Here is a 21,271-nt window from a genome sequence, read left to right as displayed (position 1 = left end):
GACAAATTAAATCCTATTTTATACGTCCGTATTCTCCGCTACTCGATTTATTTCCTCTTCATGGAACCGATTTCTACGATTTGCGACGTGTGAAAGGGAAACGATTGCGAACACAAAGTGGTAGGACGTACCGGTAAATTATAGTTCCCGTACTATCCCGACGTCTTTTATCTTTACGAGGCCAAACGACGATCGATAATGATATTCTTTTTCTCCTTTCTCTCTTTCTCTATTTCTTTCTCTTATCTTTGATGTATTATCCTTATAATATTTCAGATAAACGATTTTATGTATAGTAAGTGCGACAGATCGATTGTCAATTTAAGAAAATATTTTTCTATTTTTAATTCTATTAGAATTCTAATAAAATTCATCGTATGGTACTCTATATCATATACAAACATTCGCAGTAACAATTGGGATTCTCCGATCTGAAGAAGCAGATGAAGAAACGGCAAAGTGGAGAGGCCGAATGGAACTTCATTATTCATTTGTAAAGTTCAGTTATGCCGATGATACGTATCCATGACAGCTATACCGCCCACAGGGGCTAAATATAAACAGGCGGGGTGCCAGCAAGTTCCATTCACATTCACGCACACAGGCTACCGGCCGGTTTAGTAAGTGAGCATAAGAATATGAGGAGCCCCGTTCTGAATATGCATCCGCGCATTGACGCCAACTGCACCGCCTAAACTTAGCCACGCAATTACCGAAACATACCTACTACCCCTTACTATATACTAAACCCCCATAATCGTCCTTCTAATCTGATAAAAAGGATTCCATATTTTTTTAAACAAACAAAAAATATTGATTGAGATTGATCATCATTTAGATCGTTCCAAATAATTCTGATCGATAATTTATAAATAATTTCTCTTGTTTTTTCTTCGTGTTAATAACGTTATACAAATATATGATGATATATATATATATATAGCGTTATACAAATATATATATTTATAGTGGTATAAAAAAGATTTTAACATTAGATATATGAAATTCGAGATATGCTTCCAAAGAAGCAAAAGAAGAAATGAAAGAAAGATGAAAGTGAAGAAATTTTAAGAAGAAAGAGATTGACTTTTTATGGCATGAGAGAGAAAGAGAGAGAGAGAGAGAGAGAGAGAGAGAGAGAGAGAGAGAGAGAGAGAGAGGGGGAGAGGGAGGGAGAGAGAGAGAGAGAATACACGAGTAAGTTCGAGGATAAAAGCCGCGAAAATTTAGATCTAGATTTAGAATCGGAGGCACTGGAGTGCAAGGGGACATGCAGGATGACGTAGCCCCACCGGAAGTGGTTCATACTTCACGCGCGTTATAAAGACTGTCACTGGTGTACTGTCTAAAATTACGTCGCGGCCCGTCGACGTGGGTAACTTCGATGTGGACCGGGGTGAGGCAAGGATAAGCGAAGCGAAATGAAGAGAAAGAGAAAGAGGTGAACGAAACACGAATGAAAGAGAGAGAGAGAGAGAGAGAGAGAGAGAATCGCTATCGATTAAAATCGTGATAGCACGGTAATTCGTGGTTTGCACGATTAAAAGGATCGACGTCGACCTGGACGTCGGGTTTGAACAAGGTGAATGTTAATCGAAAGAGGAAAAGAAAAGAAAACAAGAAAAAAGAGAGAGAGAGAGAGAGAGAGAGAGAGAGAGAGAGAGAGAGTGGAGTGAGTGACTTGAATAATCGATCGATGGTGCCTGGAAGCATGGATCCCTCCTGGTGGTTATATGGGATGCAAAGTGAAACAACGGACAGCGGGAACAAACGACAAAAAGCGCTACTGCACTCTTAATGGAATTTTAAAAGAGAGAAGAGCGGAATTCGAGGATGACGGGGACACGCAGCAGGGGTGGCCATAGAATACATAAATTATGGAGCCGCTTTGAACGGGATTCGCTGCTACCACGAGGGCTCTCTCTCTCTCTCTCTTTCTCTCTCTTTTTATCTATCTATCTCTATCTCTTTTTCTCTATCTCTATCTATCTCTTTTTCTCTACCTATCTATCTTTCTCCCTCATACTTTGCTACCGTTTCCACCGGTACGCTGCAATGAAACTTGTAAATGCGGAATCTAGGCCAACCGGAAGCGGTATTTTCGTGGCGGCGCTTTTCGTGTGGAGGAAGATGAAGAAGGAGAAAAAGAAAAAGAATAAAAAGAAGAAGAAGAAGAAGAAGAAGAAGAAGAAGAAGTAGAGTGGTCTTGTCGTTGTCGTCCCCCACAACGTCGTGGTCACTAACCATTGCCAGGTAGTTATGTCTTTAGAAGAATTATTGGCCATTGCGATGATCTATCTTCATCGTTTCGTAAGCTAAACCAACGTTGAAAAGCAATATCGAACGATTTGTCGAGCCTCCGTTGCGATAAAACGTGTTTATATGACAAACAACAAAACGTTATTTACATATTTCTATATTATAATCTATAGTTGTGTTAATTGTTAGAAAAATCAAATAGAAATGAATATAGAGTACGTTTTCAATCTTCGATAAGTTAGATATCGTCATTGCTTCCCCAAGCATTCCAGTTGCCCGAAGGAATCCATAATCGTAGATCAGAGCGTTCGCATACGTGAATATATACCATAAAGTGCGAGCCCTGTTTATATATATGTATATGTACGTAGATACGTATGTGTCCGTTGTGATGGTATTAGCCGAGCTTGCATCGCAAGATATTTTCGGATATCTTTATTGGCCGATGTTTATTATCTATTCGCTGCCTCTAATCCTTTTGATATTCCACGACGGCGGATAAACAAATTGCACGATTACCAGCGTGCGCGAGCGCGCACTCGAGTCCGGAGGTTAGAGGCATCAGACCGGTTTCTCGAAAACGCTAATATTAATAATTCCCTTTGCACGAAACCAATATCGAGTTATAATATCCGAACGAACGTCGCTATTCGCTTCTCCCGTCACGTAATGCGTTGAGAGATAGCAAGGAATTTACGTATGAGTTTCGTTTACGTAGCTTATATGTATATAAATGTATGTACGTATATACATATATAATATGTATATATATATATATATATTATATATATACACATACATATTTATATATGTACTAGACTCGAGTTTCACAAAGGCGACTTTGTTTCACTATTAACGGTGCCTTACTGTTTCCGATCAATTGTGATACTGTTTATGAAACAAATCGTTACTAATCTGTCCACTCGACACAGTGTATCCGGTTTTTGCTCGCAGCGATTATGCTGCGAGAGTACAGTGCCTTGTAGTTATTTCATATTCGATAACTTTTACTATAATCTATGAAAGCACATTTAACTATAAATATAACGAAAATTCTACGAAAATTGTATCGCTAATTACAATTTATATATTCGTAATAAAAACAGGAGTAAAACGTCATCGTCATCGTTTTGACATATAAGTGCGAATTAAATTATTCGAGGAAAAGTATTCGAACGTATGTAGGTAATAGCGACATTAACAATGTTGAGAAATAGTTTAGAAGCAAATTCGTTTCATCATCTGAAATTATCGTCCTTTACAATTCTCTATTGTTTGTTTCGTATTTGATCGTATATGATCATTGCCAAGTGACACGAATACCATACAGTTGACAGTAAAAACACGTTCGAGAAAACTCTGCTTTGTGATATATGATGACTTAAAGTTGTGTGCTGCTTTGATTGATTATTACTTTCTTCTCTCAAAGCGGTGAAGATCAAAGGTGAACGATAGTTATTGTTATTATTATCTGTTATCGATCGACGAAAGAGAGCGAGAGAGAGAGAGAGAGAAAGAGAGAAGCAGAGAAAGATAAAGACAGAGAGTAGGGTATAATTTTCGATGATATCTCTTGGAGAAGTCGATAACGAGTATTCTTCCAGCAGGTTCGCCATTGTCACCTTTGAAATAACGCCCACGTAATCCATCCTTTCGTGGATCAAACAGATGGTAATCCGGAGGTGCGAAATCCGTAGTACAAAAGAGAGACTCGAAAGAATGGACCGCTGTTACTACGATGGATTGTTTCCGACGTACATGTACGAGTACGTGTACGTGTATTTGTATTAGGCACACATGCGAGGAATCTCCCTATACAAAAGAAGGAAATAGGAGCGATATCGTTCGACGCGTACATTTTGCAAATGAACGTGAACGAGAATGTATACGAGAATAAAAAGAAAATGGAGGGTGGGCGAATCGAATCGATGAGTTTTCCTTTGAAAAATTGAAAGAAATCGTATAATCATTTACGGATTGATATTTAACATAGTAATGTTTATTATTGATTGATGGATAATATTCGAAGAATTATATCGAGTTACTTCTTATTAATCGAGAGATAATATTTATCTTTTATCACTTGTAAAAGGATGTGCATCATAATAAAACAATCCTTCGTTATAGGACGATTTTTTTTTTATATATATACATAAAGCGACGCACAAATCAATGACTAAAATGAAGAGAGAGAGAGAGAGAGAGAGAGAGAGAGAGAGAAATACACTAATAAAATATAATATACTCCAGCGATAAAACATTGTTGATTCCCACGGCTTGGGAATTAGAAAAGAGAATCGCATAAAGAAAAGAACAAGATGAAGAAGAAAGAGGAATCACGAGAGAGAGAGAGAGAGAGAGAAAGAGAGAAAACGCATTAAGCTGCATTAAGGCGTAATGCAGTGCGTATCCTTATGGAATAAATGTAAGTATATATATATATATATATATATATACACATAGGAGAGAGAACTTATATACCATGTAGTCCTCTCGACGGACTCTCAAACCTAGAAGATACTGGCGGATCCGTCGAAATAAGCCACGAGTCGACGAGTCAGCCTGTCAGTAGGATTATTGTCTTCGGCTTCTTATCTTCACCAGGGAGTTTCTTTCTCGGAAGAAGCGCACCGTGCGTGCGGTAGGTAGAGTACGAAGGGAAAAAGAAGAAGGAGGAGGAGAAGTGTAGGAGGGATGAGAGGGGGTGGTATACCCCAGGGACAAGGGGAACGTCGAGACACGTCCTGGGCAACTCTGTCACCTTGAGCCAAGCGACCGAACCACTCCCCCTCCTCTTCCTCCTCATTCTCCTTTCTTTCGCGGTTTTCCCTCTCTCTCTCTCTCTCTCTTTCTCTTTCTCTCTCTTCCTCTCTCTCTTTCTTTCTCCTCTTCTTCTTCCTCTTCTTTTACTCTTTCGGTTCCTTCTCTTATTTTTCTCACCGTGACTCCAACCGTCTACCGTCTTCTATCGTCGGCCATTTGCCCTCTTCTTCCATCCTTCATGGAGTTATATCTTCTCTTATGTATCATCTTATCTCCCTCTTTGCCCGCCGGTATCTTGCGTTTCGTTGACCGTCAACGCTTTACCCTTCGAAGAAAACCTTTCTCTCTTTCTCTGTTTTTTCTTTACTTTTTTTATTTCCCTTTTCTTCTCTTTACTCTCTTTCTCTCTTTCTCTCTCTCTCTCTCTCTCTCTCTCTCTCTCTCGTTGACTCGATTCGAGAAATACTCGTCGCCGTCGTCGACGACTGTCAAGATCTTCTACATCGACGCGATTGGTCTGTGTTATGCCGACGAACTCGTCGAAATACGTTCTTTCTCGTCACCAATTGCATTAAATCTCTTTACCCTTCTTTCCCTTCGAAATCAAACATTTTCTGAAGAAAGATAGAGAGAGAGAGAGAAGGTGAAATGAAATACATTTAAAAAAGGATAATACAATATTAAAATTTAAGTAATGTAAATAGCAGTGAGTCGTATTCGGGAATTTATTCACAATTAAAAAATAACGTTAAGAGTATGTGTCCTTGATCATTTTCTATCATCATCGGGACCTAGTGATTAATTTATAAAAAGACTCTATCGACACCTAACGACTGATTCATTTATAACAAGGCGAAGTCTGGATACTCAATGGTAAATAAGTATTAGTATACATATACATATATTCACAAATATATATTTAAGTACGATGGTAGTAGAATATAAAGAAACGTAAGGAGTTAGGTAGGAAGAGAGGGAAAGAGAGAGAGTGAGAGAGAGAGAGAGAGAGAAAGAGAGAAGTAAGAGAAAAGAAAATGGAAGGAGAATGACGAGAATAGGTGGGAGGAAAAGAGACGATATGAGTGCGAGCGCACTACTTATGGTGTGCTGGAAAACACTAGAAAGCGTTGTCGTTCTTGTCGTTGACGATGATGTACCTACGGCCAACCCTCTATCACCGGCATGGCAAACCTCTCCTAAGAGAGAAGGAGAAGGGAAAAGAGTACAATAAACAGCCCCTTGGGATCCACCGACTTTAATTAATTTTATATGTGTTGCGGGCACGCGGCCGCGAGAACGAAGTCACGGGCCATCGTGCTAAGAGAGAAAGAGACGGAGAAAGAGAGAGAGAGAGAGAGAGAGAGAGAGAGAGAGAGAGAGAGAAAGAGAGAAATCCACGACGGGACCCGAGTTCTCCCTCCTTTTCCACTTTTTATCTCGACTCTGTGCGAAACTCACGTTTCGTTTTGCAAAGAGAAAGAGAAAGAAAGAGATAGAAAAGGGGTAAGGGGGAGGGGGTGAGAGAGAGAGAAAGAGGGTTGTAGCCACTTGAAAATGAGAATAATAGCGACGATGCACGTGGCAGACCGAGCCACGGCCACTACAGCGATACTAATTCAACCTTTTGCCCTGAGATAGAAAGAGAAAGAAGGGGGAGTAACGTGCGTACGCCCTGCACTTTTTACCGCAAATTTATCTCGACGAGAAACGCACGTGACCGACACGACGACCGCCACGAGAGTTATTTCGGAGCACTCTTCTTACTCGCAAGAGGAAATGATTTTTTTTATATCGAACTGAATCCTTTTTATTCTCATTCTAAATATATGATTGTTTAGTTATTAGCGTATTAAAATTAAAAATAATTACAGATCCGATGAGAAAATATAGAAAACTGATTTTTTATAATTTCAATGATGAAAAAATAGAAAAAAAAATATTTTTCGATAATTTGATACTCGTGCAAGTATTTAATAATTCGTAGAAAGTCTTTAAATTGTTTTAAATATAACATTAGATCAATTATCCAAAGACAAAATAATATCAATAATAAATTGTAAAATACGTACGTACGCATCGATTCGATTCCAATTTGTTTTTCATTATAATTATTTTTTGTTAACTTGTCAAATAATGATATGAAAAATCAAAATAGGATTTACAAAATGATCTCCCGTTATGGGAAGATCGTGAGAAGAATCGTTGGGAACCTAATACTTAAGCGCATAGGCGTATTACAAGCCGATATCCCACTTGGTGTATGCGAGTGTAATATTTATTTAGGGGCGCGTGCCTCCGCTTTTGCGTTTCGCGTTCCTACGCGCGCATCTCGCGCGAAACGTGAGAACCGAAATAAAGATTCTGGCGACACGCGAGGGCCGTGCTATACACCAGAAATAAGTGGCGAATCAAAACTCGCGTACCCGCGAAACGACGTGAAAAGTGGAAGCACTCGATGATCCAAAGTGACTTATTTTTATGGCAATCCATAAAAACAAATGTTTTGTTCCTAAAGAAAAAAAAAAAATTAATCGAACGTGTTATAACTAAAAAAGATAACAATCAAAAAAAAAAAAATATATATATATATCAAAATTTTCAAATGATATAAATAATAATGTATAGATATGTGTATTATGACTACTCTTGAATTATTATTGAATTAAAATCTATAAGAATTATAAAGTATCCTCGGATAAATATAATCGGTACTACATTACCACATTATTAGATCGAATATTTATAATCAACCGTTGTTAGAAATAGCAAATTGAAAAGTATTAGTATTCTGTGAAGTAGACATTTGTTTTTATGTATCAAAAGGCTTCAATTGATGAAGCACAAAGTTCATCTCTAAAGCTTGTATATTATTTCACGAAAAACGATTAGGATCATGTAATCGATTTTCTCTTTCTCATTCTCGATGAAATAAAGGATCCTTCCTCCTTTCTCTCTCTCTCTCTTTTTCTTTTTTTCTCTTTATCTTTCTCTTTCTCTCGTTGGACAAGAATATTCGCGGAGGAGGATAAAGAAAATGGAAGAAAATCGTGGCGATGGCACACAGGAATGTAGCAGCTGCGAGTCTCATTCACATCCGCGCGCTGGAATTCTTACTACCAAGCTCTCTCTCTCTCTCTCTCTCTCTCTCTTTCTCTCTCTCTTTCTCTTCTCTCTCTCTCTCTCGCGGTTTCCCTCGGGGTCGCCGCCCAAGTTACAAGTATAACCACACTCAATGTCCGCCCAGTACCTACTTCCATTTCATTCTGGAGCATTCGCTAAGGCTCGTTCTCGCGAATTCGTATCAAGACGACAACGAGAAATTAAATTCGATGAGACAATCAAACAAGTAAACAAAGAAAAAAAAACGAATCGAAGTTTGACATAAATCATCTTGAAAAGTACATTAAACTTTCACCGCACTTTATCGAATGATTCAGTCTATTATCAATAAAGTTTTAAGTTTGGATAAAGTGAGAGAGAAAGGATTAAGATTCGAGTTAGAAGCGTCTCTCGTTTGTTCGTATGATGATACGAAATACGTTACTACGCTTACAATGAGCTCGCGAATCGAGCAAGAGACGACAGAAAGAAAGAGAAAGAGAAAAAAAAGAAAGAGAGAGAGAGAGAGAGAGAGAGAGAGAGAGAGAGAGAGAGAAAGAGATATATAGAGAAAAAAGCAACGTCGAGACGAGGAAGAAAGCTGAATGGACGCGTTGGGAATACAATGGAGCACTGTTGGAGCCTCGCTGTACGCTCGATGCTCGAACAATGCCAGCTCCTGGATTCGGTTAACAATCCGTGTCGCGAACAGGGGGAACGCCGTTAGATAAGAGAACGTCGAGACGTTGTTGCTGGATGCGAGAGTTCGTTCCTGAATCTTCTTCTCGTGTCTCGTGTCGTTCGAGAAAAATTTTTCGTTTCTTATTATGGTAAGTTGTGAAAAATGTATCCTCGGAAAAAGATACATAGTACATAGTGTATATATATACATATATATATATATATATATATATATATATTTTATTGTCATTAAATATTTATTGCAAATTTCGTAACACAATCGAAATGAAAAATATTTTAATAATTTTCGTATTTTTATTATTGTCAAATGCAACAATATTATTATCGATTAGGTAAGGTTTAAGATTTTCACTAAAAAAGAAAAAAAACAAAAAGAAAAGAAAGAAAAAGAAAGAAATGTAATTAAAATGATTTAATGAAAATATTTTTCTTGACTTTTGAACGGATTCAAATATTCTGGCTAGTCTCGTTCGTTCGTTGATCAATGCTAGCACGCTAGGAAAATAGTCGATGTCGAATCAGTTCGCAAATCGAAAGAGACCGGCTAGAGTATATTCAAAACGTAGTACAGAACACGTTTTAAGAGCTCTCGATCACGTTTGTGCTTTATGAAACGCGATAGTAAAATCAGAGTGATTCTATCGTTGAATAGGAAAACAACTAATACTGCTAGTATTTCTAAGCACTAAAAAGCCAAAGTGCGATGGTCGGCTCGATCGGCTACTGCCGTGTGAATTTCTAAATGGAAGCGCACATGCGCAAAATCGAAATTTCCCATTAAAAGATAAAGAGATCGGTACGCACAGATTTCGTAAATTATTAATCATTGTTAATGGATCAAAATAATATGTCGAGTATTATTTCTCTTGTAGAAAATCATATGCTGCTATTCATTATTATAGTTATATATACATATATATATGTATGTATATATATTGTATGGTTATGTAAGCGAGAGATTTTTCAGATGATAAAGAATAAAGGATGACGGCGAAATAACGCAGAGATCATATCGAAGTGCGTTATGGTATATAGTACCAAAACGTATTTATGTGAAAACACGATAATAGCAATGGGTGGAAAAAAAGAAAAAAAGAAAAATATTCATGTGAATTGACAATGAATTTTCGACGATAAAGACCGAAGTTATATATATATATATATATATATCTTATCTACTGTCTAGCTTTAACAAAAATTGTAAAAAAGGAAAAAAAAGAAACAATAGAAAAATCCATCGTATCTCTGTTATAATAAATTCCATTTATTTTCACAAGATTCTAAAAAATAATTTTCATTATAAATTCGAATATCATCGGTAGATTCTTGAACGTTAATGTTTTAGACGTTAAGACGTAGACATTCGTGAAGAAATAAGAAAGAATAAAGGAAGAAAGGGGTGGTTGTGTTACATACCGAAGGACGGATTCACGTTGGTAAACTTCAACGTGATTGTCCCGTGACGCGTGATAATAATTATAATTGGGAGCTACGTACAATTTAGCTCGAAGGTGCGTTATTATTTTCGTCCATTCCACGAGGGAAAAAAGTATAAGGGGTGGGTCGAAGCGTGGGTGGAGGAAGATGGGAAGAGGGAGGAACGCTAACGATCCACAGAGAACAATGAGGCACAATGTTAATGAGAAGAGTAATTATGTGAGAGTTCTTTTCTTTCTCGTCAGGAAAATCGTACGGTATACGCGACGCTCGAGCGAAAGGTGTTACGTGCTACAAAAGAAAGAGAGAGAGAGAGAGAGAGAGAGAGAGAGAGAGAGAGAGAGAGAGAGAGAGAGAGAGAGAGAGAAAGAGAAAGAGAGAGAGAGAGAATAATATGAGTGAATTACGCATGCCTTCGCATAATCTTCGTCCGTTCAGCACCCTTTTACACGCGTTAAGACGTCAGCCATGGCGACATAATTGTTCCGTAATCATCGCTGTACACGAACTTTTCCGTTTCCCTCGACCAATTAGAAGTACTTCAGGGGGACATCAAAGAGAAATGATTCCTAAAGGCATTTTTTCGTGGCTTTTCAAGATCGAGAACTCGTAACTCGTTGATAACTATAATCCAAAAGAAATAATGCATACATGCCATATATATATATATATATATATATATGTATAACATGTAGATATCTACTTCAAAATTTCATGAAAACGATGAAAAAAAATTACACCCACGCGCATGTATGCACAACACACGCACAAGCGCACGCTAACCAGATGAAGAGAAACGTTTTACGAAATGGAATTTCCACGAATGGGACGTCCTTGGGCGAAAATTTATTGGTCGGGAACGAGATCGACACCGAGAAAATTAATAAAATGTCCCAGTACGTGAGTGGAAGTCGATAAGTGCCACGTTAGCATTTCCGTGAGGATAATACTAAACGATGATCCTCGAAAGGGAGGGATGGAAAAAAAAGTGTAGAAAAAGAGAATGAGAGTAGAGAGTAAGAGAACAGGAATATAGTAGAAACATCGATGTCATGATATTCGAAAAATGTGGGAGAAGAAGGAACGAATCTTGTTACGATCGTTAATTCGATTCGATGGAATTTTCAATGGAATAAATCTGAGAGAATGTTGGAACCATAGAGAAACAGAGAAAAAGAGAGAAAGAGAAAGAAAGAGAGAAAGAGAGAGAGAGAGAATATATATTCGAAAAGCGATCCTGATTCGAATCGGGAAGCTATCCTTTCTGATAATGCGACGACTAGATATATCGATAGCATTTTTTTTCTTTCTCTTTCTTTTTATTTTCTACGAATGCAATAGCGGCCAACGGCTTTCGAACGAGCGGAGAACAAGCGAAATGTTCAACGAGAGTTTCTGACAGTATTGGTGATGTTCGCGAGTGTCTCTTTTCGAGCAATAATTCGATTCCAACCGAAATAGAAACGCGCGCGCGCTTTTGACGCGGCAAATTCGATTGAAGCGTGCTATGAGAGAACCCGTAGCTTTCGCGATTTTTATACGTCACTCATGCGCCGGATTCCAATTTCTTTTACTAGAAAGAGAAAGAGAAAGAGGAACAGAGAGACAGAGAAAGAGAGAAAGAGAGACAGAGAAAAAGAGAAAGAAAGAGAGAGAGAGAGAGAGAGAGAGAGAGAGAGAGAGCTGTTTCCTTTTTTCTCAGACCATTTCGCGAATCGATGCAAATTCATATATTGGATATGTATGTACTTATACACACACAAACACGTTTTTAATATTTTATTGTCTCAAAGTTCGTTTTTTTTTTTTAATATAAATTTTAATATCTTTTCTTTTTCAATTTTGTATTTTATTAACTTATTCAAGTTATTCAAGTTATCATTGAAATTGGAAATATAAATAATCGAGAATGAAGGAGCGAGTGAAGGAAAGACAGGGAACATAAATTGTCGTGAATTGTCGAGCGTTATTCGCAATTGCAAGAAATTACTCGGTCGAAAAACTATGAGGAACGAATATGCCCGTTGGGAGAATTACCACATACGACGACGACGACGACGACGACGACGACGACGACGACGATGAAACAATGACGGAAGAGGAGAGAAGGCGTGAACGTGATAGCCATAGGCTGCTGCCAGAAGCAAAATCTGAGAGAGAAGTTGAAGAAAAGCTTAAGGAAGAAGAAGAAGAAGAAGAAGAAGAAGAAGGAGAAGGTGAAGACGAAGACCGGATGATTCCTAAGAGAACAAAGAGAGACCGAACGAAGAAGACAAAGAGAAAGAGAGAGAAAGGAAAGACAGACGACCGTGAATGGAATTCGAAATAGAACAAAAGAGAGAGAGAGAGAGAGAGAGAGAGCGATAGTAAGAGAAAAAAATAGAGAGATAGACAGAGAGAGAAAGAGAGAGAGAGAAAGAGAAAGAAGTAAAAGGAAGAAGAGAAGGAAGGACCGACGGAAATGCAGCAAAGCATGGTTCGGTGAGCGAGTGAGAGAAGGGAAAGGGATGAGACGAAGAGGAAACACGGAAAGGAGAGGACGCAATTTGAGCGAGTGGCATCAGTCGGGTTTAATGAGGTTAGCTGCAATTACATGCATTAGTACGACATGACGAGGGCAGAGGACCCGCCCGAGACCTCGGCCTCCACCGAAGAGATACTGAATACACATACATAAAGATGGACAGAGATAGAGATAAAGAGAGAGAGAGAGAGAGAGAGAGAGAGAGAGAAGGGTAAAAAGGGGTGGTTTGGAGAGGGTAGAACGGATAGAAAGAGGGAACGTCTGTACCCACGTATCAAGAAGGAGAAGAGTAAAGTTAAAGTTGAAGCGAGAGATCAGAAAAAGAGAGAAAAAGAAAGACAGAGAGAGAGAGAGAGAGAGAGAGAGAAAGAGAGAGATGGGAGAAATGCGTTAACGCGTTAACCGTTAACACGGCATAGTGTCTGGCAGCGACATGCACGTAGTGTACGTTCGTGTTCGGTTGCTCTTCTTCATCGTCCGTCGGTGGCGCGGTGATGCAGAGAACATACCAACCAGCCTCTTCCTCTTTCGGCTCTTTCGCTAACGCTCGTGGATGGAAGCCGCAGTCGCGGCGGGTAACGCGCAAAGTCACGCATCGTTGCCTCACGATCAAACGGCAAACACCGTCGGCTTGCCGCTCGACTGCGATAATTCTTTGATCGTTCGAAAAGATACACCGACGAGCGTCTCCTCCTCCCACCCCCCTCATCCTTCTCCACTGCTTCCTCTACCTCCACTTCTTCTACCACGAAACGTCCCTCGGCACAGACGAAAGAGCTAGAGACCGTGTAAAATTCTAAACCGATGCCCCTCGTTTAATAAGAGAGAGAGAGAGAGAGAGACAGAGAAAGAGGGAAGAAAACGCGTTACCGCGTGCGTTCATTTCGTCCGTTTAGTGTCGTTATCAAAGAAAGAGAGAGAGAGAAAGAGAGAGAGAGAGAGAGAGAGAGTTTTTCGAAAAAATCAAAAAATACATGAAAGTACTGGAAAAACTTGTCGTTCGTTCAAATCGATCGCTCGTTACTATACTACTACTACAGGTATGTACACTTTCTCTCCCCCTCGCCCCCTTCTTTCTTTTTCTTTCAGTTTCTCGTCGCAAATGTAACATACGTATAGTGTTCGTTAGCAAGCGTTTAGAACGCTCTATCGTCACGAATTATTCGTGCATGAGGAACGTGGAAAGGACAAGAGGAAAATAAATTTGTACTAGAGGAGAAACGACGGACGATGATCCAGAGAGCCATTGCTCGGAATGAACCAGACAGAACTTGTATTGGATTGGTCGATGATGTATATCATATAATAAATATTATACTTATGTGGCTTTTGCGCGAGCCGTTCGTTTGTTCGTTTTCCGCGGAGAATCGAGCGAATATTGTGCGCTACGTTTGATACAATATATACGTGTGCGCGTGCTCGCAGCAGCACACATACACACTATATATTACGCGCGCGTGCACACACATACACAAATATATATATTTATACATATATAGAAACGTCGGTGAATGTGAGAAACTACCGATGAGAGGAGGAAGAGAAGAATGAGGAAGAGAGGGAACATGCTGGGTCACAAAGTAGCATTCTATTGACAGAAAGCTCGACGCTCTCGTCTCTGTCCGTGATTATACTTGGTGATCATATCGCTCGTATATTGACAAACAGAGACACAGAGAAAGAGAGAAAGAGAATATGAGAGAGAGAGAGAGAGAGAGAGAGAGAGAGAGAGAAAGGATCATCTCCCTACCTATCACTCCTCCTCCGTTTCTCTCTATTTACCCAGTGTATATCGTCCACTCTCTGTATCTGTATCTCTCTCTCTCTCTCTCTCTCTCTCTCTCTCTCTCTTTCTCTCTGTCTGTCTTTCTGTCATCAAACCGTGTTTCTCCTTCCTTGTCTCTCCCTAAAAGGGTTGGAAAGGGGTGGGAAGGATTCCAACGACGCGTCGTTCGCTTCTCGTGCATCGCTGAACACAGCCCGCCCACATATACCGGCTGCACATACTGGCTACCCACCGGCGCCCACAATGCACCGCTAATTCCCATAAAGCGCTGGCCGATACGCAAATGGACAAACGTATGGGCGTACGCACAAGCGCACCCGCACGTTGCTTCCCACCCCCATACGTCCATCTCCATTGCCCATATAGCGTCCATTCTCTCTCTCTCTCTCTCTCTCTCTCTCTCTCTCTCTCTCTCTCGTTCTCTTCTCATCCTCATCGACCTCGATGCGCCTACACGCGGACATCACCCTAACGACCCTTACTCGCGACGATACAATGATACAAGCTCTCTCGCTATAGTTTTCTCGTCGTTTCTTTCTACCTCTCTCTTTTCACCTATAGGGATTTTGTTTTATTCGCTTTTTATTCGACGAAGAGGGGTCGAAAAGGGAACGAAGAGGGAACGTAATACTGGCGACGGTATCGTTGAAAGCGTTTGTTCATCGATGTTTGGAACTGATACAATACGAGGGAAAAGGATGATGATACCTATGGCCAGTCGATTATTTTCTATCATTCAACTAGAATTTATACAACAGTGTTTACGGGTGTACTTCGATGTCAATACATGCTTTTTTACCCTTCTTTCCTTTCGGATCATTTAACAAATGTTGTTACGATTGATATAGATTATAAAGATAACTAAGTATCATTTTCCATCTTTTAACGTCACTGAGTATATCTATTGATTTCAATTTGATCTTTGTAAAGTGTTCTAGGTGTGCAAAACTTACAGGAATAGATACTGGATAACTGTAATCTCGATTAACGAATTTCTAAAGTTCAATGTCAAACTCTTCCGAACGATTAATACACGTTTCTATAATCCTCAAGTAATTTCACATTCCATAGCGGGAGTTCTTCGCATGAGTTTGGAGTTTAAGTGGTCCAAGTTGGGGCGCGTTGCTTGCGCACTATTCGCCTCGAGTGTCAATAAAGTACGCAGAGGTATAAAGAGGGAGTAAAGAGTAAGAGAGAGAGAGAGAGAGAGAGAGAGAGAGAGAGAGAGACAGACATAGAGAAGGGGGAGAAAGAGAGGAGGAAGGGAGGGATAAGGAGTGAGGGAGACAGGTGCAGCGGGGATAATACGGCGGCATGAGGTCGGCACGGTCGAACCGCTGGGCGTGACGATATGCTCCTGCACAGGTGCAGCTAAGAAGGTACAGGTAGAAAGAGAAAGAGAAAGAGAGAAAGAGAGAGAGAGAGAGAGAGAGAGAGAGAGAGAGAAAGAACATGTGGAGGCGCCTCAGGGAAAGAAGGGGCAGCGCGATCTTTGCCGCCCACGCAATCGCTCGGCTCGTTTGTCCGACGAAGAGCGAGAAAGAAAGAGAGAGAGAGAGAGAGAGAGAGAGAAAGAGAGAGAGAGAGAGAGAGAGAAAGAGAGAGAGAATGATAGAAAAGAACGGTAGATGTAATCCAAGGATTTTCTATCTCTCTCGCACAGAGTCGCACACCTGTGCCAATACAGCATGGCACAGAATCGCATAACAGGTGGAAAGGTAAAGGAGAGAACTAAAAGGGAGAGCATAAGAGAGAGAAAGGAAGTGAGTTAGAAAGAAAGAGAGAGAAAGAGAGAGAGAGAGAGAGATAGAGAAAAAGAGAGAGGAGAGGGAGCCCCCACTCGAGTCGACCCCGACTCTGCCAACTCGAACATTACTATACGCCCTCCGCGACCCGAGGGAGGAGAGAACGACGAGACTACCGCCTTCCTCCTACCTTCTCTCTATCTCTCCTTTCTACCCAAGTCGGTGCTTTCCTCCGAGGCGTGTACTTCCGCTTTAAATGTTGACGACGACCGTCGAGGCGCCGTCGGCTCGCGCAAACGCCGTCGTTGCTTCAGCAGCAGCCGCCTCAACGAACGTGTTCTACTCTTCCTCATAGGACGCCGATCAAATGGTCGACGTAAAATGGTAAGCATAAGAGGAAGTGAGAGAGTAGAATTTTATGTGTGCATCTCTCTCTCTCTCTCTCTCTCTCTTTTTCTCTTTCTCTCTCTCTGTATCTCTGTCTCTGTTTCTCTCTCTCTCTCTCTCTCTCTCTCTCTCTGTCTCTGTCTATTTCTCTCTCTTTCTCTCTCTGTTTCTGTCTGTTTCTCTCTCTGTTTTTGTCTCTTTCTCTCTCTCTCTCTCTCCCTCTATCTATCCATCTATCTTTCTATCTGTCTATCTATCTATGTATCTCGATCTTTTCTCTTTCATCTCGACGATTTTCCGAGAGTTTTCCTTTCATATTTTATATTTCTTGTTTTCTTTTTCTTTCTTTTTTTTTTTTTTAAGAAGTGTGTACTTACTTCATTGTGTTATCGATATCATGTTAATACCAATCTCATCGTGAAATTCAATCAGAGATTACATTTAGAGACAGAGAGAGAGAGAGAGAGAGAGAGAGAAAGAGAGAGAGAGAGTGAGAGAGAGAGAGAAAGAGAGAGAGAGAGAGAGAGAGAGAGAGAGAGAGTTTGATTTATGCGAAGACATCGATGCCCGGAAGAATGCGATTTATCGCGAGAGAGATCGGCCGCTTTCTCCCTTCGATGATTTCGATGACCGCGTAACTCAACGTGATCGAGACGTTTCTTCTAATTTATTGCGAACTTCAATAGATCGATTAGAAAACACGACGCATGTAATATTTTCTTTGGAAGAGTGTAATTTCAATCAATTAATAAATAAATAAATAAATAAATAAATAAATATTATCGTATAATTCGATATCTATTTTCTTAGCTTATAATTATATCGATTTCTAGACGAATTAAAGAGATTGAGAAAATAATTGTGAATTGAATCGAAAGTTACCAGTCATTACATTCTCCTTTCACTCGTTATTGTTTCGCGTTCAAAGATATCGAAAAGAGTTTTCTAACGACGAGAATAAGGAGGATAAAAAAAAAAGGAGATGTAAAAGAAGAAGAAGAAAAAGAAGAAAAAGAAGAAGTAGATACACGTTTTGCAATTCATGAAGGAGGTTAGCTAGGTAGGAAGGTACGTAGTAGATCGCAACGTCATTTGACAGAGATTACATCGTACTCCTCTAACGTGAAAAGTTTTAAGAATCAAAATGCATTAATCTCGTTGACTGTTTCTCTGTTGTTGCAACTTCGAACTTCGTAATCGCGTTTACGTGACGGCCTTTCTAGGTCTTCTTATGAATTACCTTCTGTTTCATTTCTAACGTGTCTTCGTTTGTTATGAACATTAAAAGCCAACAACAGCAATATAAGCAGCATCAGCATTAGTATCATTAGCAACAATATAACCAACGTTTTCGCGAAGAACTATACACTTTTGAATCAAAATGTAACAAAATGTATCTTCATCTGTAATTATAACGATCATTCCCAATTCGTTCTCGAGATGATAAATATAATTTTGGAAGGCAGCTATAAAATTTCACAGCTTCGTCTCGTCAACTCTCTCTCTCCCTCTCTCTCTCTCTCTCTCTCTCTCTCTCCCTCTCCCTCTCTCTTTCTCTTTCATTCAAAAAAGAAAAGAGATAGAGAAAAAGAAAAACACGGAGAGCGCACCGATCTCGTGCAAACTAATTTTACGCTAACGCTCAAGCTGACTCTATGAAATATTCGGAAGTCGTTCCTCTTAACTCGATTCGAATTCATTCACTGTGTAACTCTCGTGGAAATGGAACGAGACACTTCCAGAAATACGAATATTTTTCGTTATAATGGGATTACAAAAAACATAGATAACGAAAATTCATTCGCGAGAGAAAAGTATCTATTAGAGGTACTATATTGTGTTAATGTATTTGTGTCCTTGAGATGACAACGATGACGATGACAATGACAACGACGACGACGACGACGATGAAAAATGATGTGTTTGCTTAAACGAGTTCGTAGAAATTTGCCGTGAGCAAAATTTCGCGGGATATCAGGGAAGCGAGCAAGTCGTTTCTACAGAACGTAAATGACCGGCATAATGACGGTAATACGTGTGTGGGCATTATCTGCACGCGTTTGCATTCTTGCGTGGAACAGACGGTTTGCCTCTTGCAATTTCTTTTCCCGATGCCAATGATGCCGATGGTGATGGTGGTAGTGGTAGTAGTGGCATCGGTGGCAGCATGCCGCTTGTATTCTCTCATCCACGCGATGACCCGTGCATTTTTCGAGGTCACGCGAGAACCATCAAGTCATCGCGATAGTATTACAAGCTTAAATATAATATATTCTATTCGTCTCTCTTTCTCTTTCTCTCTTCTTTAGTTGAACTTCTTGTTTTTTATTTGTCTAAAAAGACAAATTACTAGTATACAGGTAAATTTTTTTAATTTTTATTTAAGAAGAGCAGTGATTGAATGATAAGAAATGATAAAAAGAGCAGATAAATATTAATGCATATAGATACTTGTGATAAAAAAAAGAAATATATATATATATATATATATATATATACATATGTATGTATATATAAATTAAGTACTCATATAAGAATAATCTTTTAAAAGGACGTCGACCGAAAGATTTTTCATGATAATGGAGAAACGCGATATTTATATTACGATCGATCCGTTTAAATTCATATCGTTACTTTATTAATGTCGTAGGAATGTCGAAAAGCCAATGCTTTAGTATTTATACATGTATCAATCATATCTTTTTTTATTGAATTGAATGAATTATGGAAATATGACATTTATTACTTTCTTATGATCGTTCTGTCACTATATCTCGTTCGATTCGAAGTTGATCAAAGAAGTGTGGAAAAAAATATATTTAAAAAAAAAAAAAGTATAGGACAAAAACGTTATATCGATTGACGTCATGTTTGTGATTTTACTTTCATTATCAGAAAAAGATCGTCAAACGATTTCGTCAATTCTATTTTGATTCTCGTCGTATAAAATGATCAAGGGACTGTATAAATTAAATATATTATTAATTAAATAGATTATATATTTTTTATCGACAAAACTAAAGGATCGTCTTAAAGAGATCGGTGTTAATTAGATTTTGACTTTCGTGAAAAATTGAAGGGACCATTTACATATATGTCAGACGAACAGGAAAACATTGGTTAGAGAGATTCTATATAAATTCAAATAAATTTGCTGAAGGTGCGAATTAAATATAACATCCTAATAATTTGAGACGTACCGTTTTCTATTAATAATTATAATCTTAAGATCTGAGCGTGTCGGTTCAAGAGAAGAGAGGTTGGAACGCGTCTTTGGGTTCAGGAGAGATCGATAAATCTCAACTGTCTATTTGTATTTATAATCGTTAATTTCGTTCGCACGATCTTCCTCCTTGTTATATGTTGTCACGATAGTGTTATACGATCGATCTGGATGGCTACGGAAACATTTCGGATCATGTTCCTGCTGAGTTTTCACGCTCTCTTTCCTTTCCTTCGGTCTGGCCGATTATATTTGTAGTCGTTAAATCGTGCGAGAAACCAATCTGATTCGATTTGTTTTCTTTGGGACGTTCTCGAGCCTGCTCGTTTCGTGTCGATGGCGAGTTAATTATCTTAGAATCGTTATCGTTTTTCGTCGATGCCAATATATGACGATGAGTTTAGTGTTTCTGAACTTTATTAGAAAAGTACGGGAATATATTCCTGGATAATATCGATAAAAATGAGAACGAGTTCGGAGACGACGATCCTGGCTTATTTCGATCCTCCTGCTGTTAATCCCATGTCAATCATAAATAATTGCATTATTCGATAATCCTTATATTGCTTTATAACTTATCTATCTACCCTATCTCTACCTACCTACCTATCTACCTATCTACGTTAGACTATCACATATTCCGAAGATTATAAATTAATATTATTCTTAATTAAAGTCGATTTATTTCGGAATATTCTCTCTTTATATCTCTGACATAATTAAAATAAATTAACTCACAACGGTAAAATTATCATTACGATCGAAACGCAACTTAATCTCGCCCATAAATTATTTCTCTTATTATCGGTAAAACACAAATGGAAGGATATATTGTCTATCGTCGTTTCTCTTAATCAAACAAATTTCTATCAAAAAATTTTCATTTATATCAAAAGTTATTACGAGATAAAGTTTTTTCTTTTGTTTTATTTTGATTGGATAAGAAATTAATTCCGATTGGTCTTAACGTAGAACGTGTTTCCGTTAACTAAGAAGAAATACGTCATCCTTCCGAAAAAGATACTAGTGAACGAATATGCGAAACTCAAGGCATAATACGATTTTTACGAGCGGAAACGCGAGTAGTAGGATTAAGGCATTATGGTTGATCTATCTAACAACCGGAAACGAAACGCAATGATATCGGTTAACCGACAGATTCAGTGATAACTTTGAACGTATGTAGATATCTAGGATTACCGTGTGAATTGGTAGCAACGTTTAAATAAGAATTATCTATTAATATCGTGTTAAATATACGAACGGAAATCTTGTTTTTCTTTCTTTTTTCTTCCTGTTATTAATCCATATGACTGAATAACGTTATGATATTAAAGGAAAGAAAA

General features: G+C 38.8%; 1 protein-coding gene across 5 annotated transcripts in view; it reads right to left on the bottom strand.

Moving 5' to 3' along the window:
• Nucleotides 1-21,271, bottom strand: part of LOC124947896 (transcription factor SOX-6-like) — a 177,375-nt gene that overhangs the window by 8,917 nt on the left and 147,187 nt on the right. The window lies entirely within an intron of this gene.

Source organism: Vespa velutina, chromosome 3 (assembly GCF_912470025.1).
Source record: "Vespa velutina chromosome 3, iVesVel2.1, whole genome shotgun sequence".
Taxonomy (NCBI): domain Eukaryota; kingdom Metazoa; phylum Arthropoda; class Insecta; order Hymenoptera; family Vespidae; genus Vespa; species Vespa velutina.
The sequence above is the reverse complement of the archived record's forward strand: the minus strand, read 5'-3'. Positions and strand labels throughout refer to the sequence as shown.